This window comes from Haemaphysalis longicornis, unplaced genomic scaffold (genome assembly GCF_048455015.1).
Source record: "Haemaphysalis longicornis isolate Haplotype H1 unplaced genomic scaffold, Haemaphysalis longicornis Haplotype H1 scaffold_8, whole genome shotgun sequence".
NCBI lineage: Eukaryota > Metazoa > Arthropoda > Arachnida > Ixodida > Ixodidae > Haemaphysalis > Haemaphysalis longicornis.
This window is the reverse complement of record NW_027526445.1, coordinates 110,814,556-110,821,833: the sequence shown is the minus strand read 5'-3', so window position 1 is coordinate 110,821,833 and position 7,278 is coordinate 110,814,556.

The following is a 7,278-nucleotide window of genomic DNA, read 5'->3' as shown; positions in this document are numbered from 1 at the left end:
ATGATAGTGCGTTTCAGATGAAGAAAAAATTGATTGATTGATTGATTGATTGATTGATTGATTGATTGATTGATTGTAAGGTTTAACGCGCCGACGCAACGCAGGCGACGAGGTGCGCCGTAGTGGAGGGCTCCAGATTAATTTTGACCACCTTGGGATCTTTAACGTGCGCCGAATCTCGTACACACCGCGCTTTTGCTTCTCGCTTCCATCAGAAATGCGGCCGCCGTGGCCGACAAGAAGAAATTTACTCACACGCCTGAAAAGAAATATCTGGCACAAAATACCGCATCGAAACGAACAATACATAGCATTTATTTAATCAAAGGGGGAAAATTGTCCAGAACATTTTTTGGAACTTAGAAGAGCCCTTTTTTTTTAACTCAGCGAGAGTTACATGTCGATGTTGGTGTCGGATAGACAAACCTGTTTTTTCGTCAGCATGTAGTTGGCAAGGTTGAAGAGCCGTTTCACCAACGCTCTTGAGGGTACTTCCCTGTTGTAATTGAGAATAAGTTGGTTCAGTACCTGAGGCTCAGGAAACCGCCTTCGACTGTGCTCATAGGTGTGTGCTGGCATGCAACCGGCCTCTCCACGGACAGTGGCTACATTGTGTATATTGTGTTTGAAAGCCGTTAAAACACCCTGTGATGCGTTGTGCATAACTTTGACCGTCGTGGTTTGCTCCTCAAATTTTCTTACCTGCGAGCATCGACGCCTCAAAAACAGAGCTTCAGAGTGTTACTCGGCCGAATTGAGAATCCGTGTTCGCCTTTTTGTCGCAGCTTTGTCTCCTGTAACTTTATGCTATTCACTTAGTCATGCAATAAACAGTTTTTAAGTTTGGCCTCCGGCTTCTCGCCATCGGAACGGAGAAACTCTGCGCACGGCAGCAGTCACCAGCTACGCTGCCACGACTCGGCTCGCCATCCGTGCCTGGCTGAAGCTCTGGTCGGAACCGATCCGTAACCATACACCACAGTCATCGCACTGCTCTGATGTTAAGAAAAGTTGCCACAATAGCTCCCAGCAAAATTCAAAAACAAATCGTCAAAGTAAACCTGGCACACCACGGAACCACAAGTCCCCTCTGTGCTTGAGAAAGTTTACGGCGGCGCGTTCGAGTGCCATGTCCGTGCCATGGGACGATAGAACGTCCGAGGTCAGATTCGGCTGGCAGCTCTCAGGGATGGTTGCTGCTGCGCATGAGATCAGATAGCTCTCGTATTTCTGTGGGCGGCAGCGGCAGTATTTCAAGAATCTGAGGCTGGGAACTTGACGCCTTGTTTTTACACGTGGTGAGCGCAACGCTGGCGACCCAGCAGAGAAGCCTCGTACGGCCCCTTCGGCTGGCTCGGCTGCCGTACTGCAGGGAACACGCGTTCGATAGACACAGTGGAGACACGGCTTCTCCTGCTCAGCGTTCACGTTCCACTCTTATGTACAAAAGAATAGGTTGCGGCAGAAGACAAATCAAAGGGGCACTGAAGCACGATGTAGCGACATGGCCGTGCGCTTCCGGCGCAGCCTGCCGGACCGCCTGCGGCCCGCTATGTGGTTATTCTGGCTTTGACTTTCGAGGGAAGACATTCTGCGGAAGGGCGGGCAAGTTGGGCATCTAATAGGAACATGTAAGGCTTCCAGGCCCCAGCGACGCAGAATGTGTCGGATGCAGGGGGAGCGGCTGTTCCGGGAATGCGGAATGAATGGCTTTATGGCACCAGCTCGTTAAGAGCAAGCGGCCTCTGGGTCACGCCGCTCGCGGTGGGACACGTTGTCTGGGGCCGCAGCCGCGTCGTCGCGTTGTTTTGGCCGGAGTGCATGGTGCAGCCGTGGGATAACATTGGTAGCCTGGCGACTCAAATGGCATTCGGAGGGCTTGGCGGCAGCTGGCTCCGGGCCCACCGCGTTTTCGTTTAGCAGGTTGTGAAACCATTCACTCCGCTGTGCCTCCGGAGACGGGGAGGCTTGGAGCTGTCAACTAGAGCGGGACAGTGGTCGATTTAGGGGAAAGTGCTCTCTTTGCTGGCCCGTGCACGCGCGGAGTGGCGGCGTGCGACGCTATGCGCGTAGAGGCCCGGGATGGGCGCGGCAGAGGTGACGCCTGAGCCGGCCGCCGTGTCCTGTTGTCCCTGCGCTCTGTTTCTGGCCCACGGTGCAATTAACGGGGCATCGCCTGTCAACGGCGGATAATCTTGGGGACGCACAGGGTCGTTAGGACGGATGGTTATGGGTTTCAGCTGGCGTGGAGTGGCTGTCCGGCCTTGGACGAGAATTGTGGGAACGGGCGGCACAGTCCGCGTTCGTAGAAGCTCGTTCCCGGCCGCTTGCACGTGTTTCCGCGGGTTTTTGAGTGTTTGTTGTGTTTGTTTGGTTTGCTTTTGATATTTTCCTTCTTTCTGTTGTGAGAGAGGGTGACCGATGTCTCAGCGTTACGGGGGGCGTTGCCCACTGCGGTTTAAACCCGGGTGTGGTAACCCGCCCAATCAGATCGCCAGGGGATGCTGATTGGCCTGTATATCGGGGGTGGAGACTAAGTGACCCATTAAAATCACGAGACACGAGGTCTCGGGGTTCAATCCTCGGGGTTTTAATGTGCTATGCACGGCCGGCGTATTGCCGGGCTAGCCAGGTCAAACTAGGGATGATCTCACCACTTGGGTATTCTTAGGTCATGGTCCGTCGCTGACGGGGGTGCCGTGTGCACAAAGTCTTAGCTAACCAGGAATCCCACGTTATTTCTTACTCTGGGTACTTCAGTCTGTAAATATCCTGTATCTGTCTTTCGCTTAAATATACAGTTTAAAAACCCTCAACAACTCTCAGCGTCGTGTCATTAGTGCCGCAACCATCAGGCACCAACGCAGACCATCGGAAGACTTCTACACGCCACAACATCGGCGCATTGGAGCAAGAAACAAGGAACTAAAAACCTTTACTGAACATAAGCAAAGTAATGGCCTGTGGCTTTTTGTACCAGTTTCAGCCCTAAAGCATTGACATCAAAAACAGTCAAACCCTGGCGATGGAAAGCTTATAGAAGGAACGACGTTCCCTCTGCCATTCCTTCGTAAACATACCGAGTTACCGTTACAGTTCCACGCACTTTTAATGTAACTGTGGCGTTCCTCCGTTCCTCCCAAAGGAACTAGTTCCACAAACGCCGTTCCGTACAACACTGCGTGGAAAGGAGCCGGAGCAATTGGCTTTGAAGTCTCAGATTGCCAGTTGCGGGCACATCCTTGAGATGATGCTGGCTCTTCTCCTTTGTTATTTTGTTTGAGAGCGGTCACTTAATACCACGCTGTGGCACGGCAATATTCGGAAGTTCACCTGAAAGTTCGTAATTCTCAAATTTTTGCCTCCCTCCCCCTTCCCAATTTGTCCACAACTCGAAAATGTGTGGAGAGAACACTGGGCGTGCCGGATAACAGTTCGGGCTGCGACGCTCTAGTTGGCTGCAAAGCTGTTAATACCAGCCAAGTGGTTGTTTTGAAAGCCCACTGCCTTTAGCCCAGTTATCCAGGGGTATCACAACGAGCTGCGGTGGGAAAAACAGTTTCGGTATCCGCTTGTATACATATATAGAAGATACGAGCGCATTTCGAAGAGCCCTTCCTCGCCTGCAGTTATTTGCCAAGTTCGTCGTTACTGCAGAACGACTTTCTCAGTTTTGGGCTGTGGGTCTTCGTAACCCTGACAAGTCCTATGGGTAGTACACTGTAGCATTTCCCGATAAACGATCTGAAGAATCATCCTCTCCAATAGAATTAGATGGCGAGCGAAGATGTTTGGAATACCCCTTTTCAGTCAGTGCCCGACAGCGGGACGGGGTCTATGAGGCCTTGGGGTCCTACCTGGACGCCTCGGGAGTCCTCCCGGCTCTCCGCTTTCTCCTCAGTTGGACTGAAGCGTGGCCATGTTTCTTTTTGCTGTGAGTGTGAGTGTGTTTGTGTGTGTGGGCTTTTTCTTTCTTCGCCTCAGTGCTCTGAGTGTTTGTCTTGTATGTTTTGTATATATATTAGTCCTGTATATATGTGTCCTCCGCTTTTCTTTCTCCTGCCTTTCCTGTATATCTGTGTTGGCCATTCCCCGAACCTTCCCACCAGCAGGGGTTCCGGTGTCCACGGCAAACTACGCCTGCTGGTGGTCTTTCCTTTCAATTTTGACAGTAAATTCATTAATTCATTCATACACTATATACAGATTAATAACGTTACAGAGCACGCACGAGCGTTCGCAGCTAACCCTTACAGCCAAATTTCATTCGAAACACCTTTGGAAGCTTTAAGTTACCCGGCACGGCAGACGACGGCCGCCATGACCGGTCCAGCTCCTCGCTTTATAACCTCTGCCGGCCGGGAGCGACGCCTGCCTGTGAGACCAGGCATCTTATACGTGGGCGCGGCAGAATAACGCCACAGCGATGCTTACGCTCTGGCCATCGTTAACCGGCCGGACGACTCCCCGTTGGGCTTTCTTAAAGTTCGCACCCCTTCTCCTGCCACGGCGGAAGAGGCGGCAGTTGCACTCGCCCTGTCACAAACGCCAACCCCTACGATCGTAATCTCTGATACAAAGACTGCTGTTCAAAATTTCGCCACTGGCGCTCAAAATTATCACTAAAAATCTTCAACTTCCCGGTAGAACAGGTGTGGACCCCGGCGCAATCGGGCCTCGGGTGAATGAGGCGGCCCGTGACGCGACTCGAGGATTCCCAATCCGAGAAGGAGCCAGCCTAGCTCCTTACCACGGGGCCCGATCACCCAGAGACAACCTATTTGAGTATCAAGACATACTCACGCATTACCGCCTCCCCTGCACCCCTCGGCGCATCCGCAGCTCCGACACGAGCAAGCGCGCACCTGGCGACTTCTTCATCTTCATTCGCTTCCCTGCAAAGCGGTGCTCCATCACATCCAGCCCTCCCCCTACCCCGCACCTCATTTCCCCGCGTGTGGCTCGCGGACCAAACTTCCCCACTCAGGTCTCTTCGATTTGGCCTGCACTTTCTGCATGAGTTCAGGATGAGTTCAGCCAGTTGAGCGTAGGCGCCGCCGCTGCAGAACCGGTCCTGCACTTTTGTCGTCTGCTCCTGCACCTCGTCCCTGGGAAGTGCAGGGAAGGCTGTGAACTCTGTGATCTCATCCTGCACTCTCTGCACCGTCGGTAAATCGAAGAGAAAAGTGCAGGCACTGCGCGCTGCATGCACTCGAAGATCGAAGAGGCGGGTGCTGCACTACCTGAATGAGTGCAGCGAGTGCAGCCAAATCGAATACACCTTCTGTGAGGGGGCTGCCCTTCCAAACCCTTCCATTTCGTCACTCGTGACGAGCAATGGGAGGGTGCGCTGGGTGGCTGGCTCCGACATTAAAAAAAATTACGCCCACCTTCCCTCGCGGGAACCCTGGTCTGATGCGACGCTGAGGGGGGTTCAAGCGCAAGCGGAGAGCAACCGTCGACCGAAAGGCCGCCGGAGAGCGGCACACCGGTTATATACGGAGCGCGCCCGAAGGAGAGGAGACAGCGGTGAGAGAGAGCACTGCACATGCGCAGCACTGCGCGCAGCGCCGCCCACCGGCGGAGTGAGAGCGCTCTGGGCCGCACACCCGCAGATGTTGAGAGAGAGTGCTCGCTCTCACCTGGGCACGCGCCGGCGCCAGTGCGTCTGCCGCGGCTATGACGCAACACAATACAACACAATCTACTTTAATCCAATCTAATCCAAATCCAATCCAATCCAATCCAAGTCAAGCCAAGCCAAGCCAAGCCAATCCAATCCAGTCCAATGCCCCTCGCGAGAGAGTGTTCGCTATCGCAGAGGAGAGGGGGAGAGTGGAGGATAGACACAGCCTTGCGGACAACAACAACGGACGCACGCAGGAAGATAGCGGTGCGGACAACAACAACGGACGCACGCAGGAAGGCAGCGGTGCGGACAACAACAACGGACGCACGCAGTGTTCGCTATCGGAGAGGAGAGGTGGAGAGTGGAGGATAGACGCAGCCTTGTGGACAACAACGGACGCACGCAGGAAGGCAGCGGTGCGGACAACAACAAAGGACGCATGCAGGAAGGACAGGGCCGCCGACAAGAGATGCTCTCAGCGTCGCATCTAAAAGCATCGGCAACAGTGCCCACATGGCCTCGGTTACATGGAAATGGTACCACCCCAACAGGCACCCACCCCGTGTAGCCCTTATTGCCAACAAAACTTATCGTCTGACCTTCACCACCTCAAGTGGGTGTGCAGTCATTTCGCCCTTGAGAGACAGGAGTTGTTCCGTCACGTCCTGTCAGACACGGACACTCTGCACCATCCAAATGACGACATCGATTTTCTGCAAACACTAGGCAATTATGGTATATAGAGTGGCCTTGCGAGATTAGTGTAGCCTGGGGGTGACTACATATGAAGTCCCGAGAAGTGCGTTATTAACGTCGTGGACACAAAATTAGTGCTCAACGAAGGGACATTCAATTGTTTGGCGAAGACCTTATACTACCCCCCATCCCATCCCCTCCCTTCCCAGTCCCCCATGCACGGCCTCCGGGCCTCCCCTTTCCTCCAATAAAGATTTGAATGAATGAATGAATGAATGAATGAATGAATCAATCAATCAATCAATCAATCAATCAATCAATCAATCAATCAATCAATCAATCAATCAATCAATCAATCAATCAATCAATCAATCAATCAATCAATCAATCAATCAATCAATCAATCAATCCTTTTTCTATCTACCTTGAAGCTACTGACGAGGCAGTGCACATAAAATTGTTCCGCTAACGGCAATGAAAAACGAAACACAAGCCTTCACACGAAGTAGCGCTAGGCGTTTCAGCCTACACTGCAACGCAAGAGTTGGAAGACACGGGCACCACGAACACGTCGACGAATTGATCACTGTGCACAAGATCAGCCAGCTTCAGCGACTCCGGGATCCTGAACAGGCATCCAAATTTTGAGAAGCCTTGGGTATCAAGTGAGGAAGAATATCAGCGCAAGACGCAGCTCACTCGAAAGACCAGAGCAAGGATTAAAATAGCCCCCCTGCGAACTAACATGAGCACCACAAGGCACAAGGACCGGAGAGCACTGCACTGCGCGCGAAGGCCCTCCTAAAAATGTTTGAAAAAAAAATTCACACATCTCCACGGTGAATCATGACGAGTGGGCGAAGCACTGGGGATCGTTCTTACCGTACGTTAATCACTCGTGGCATTGTCCACTCAGGCATGTAAATGAGTGACAACGCGTGTGTACAGTATAT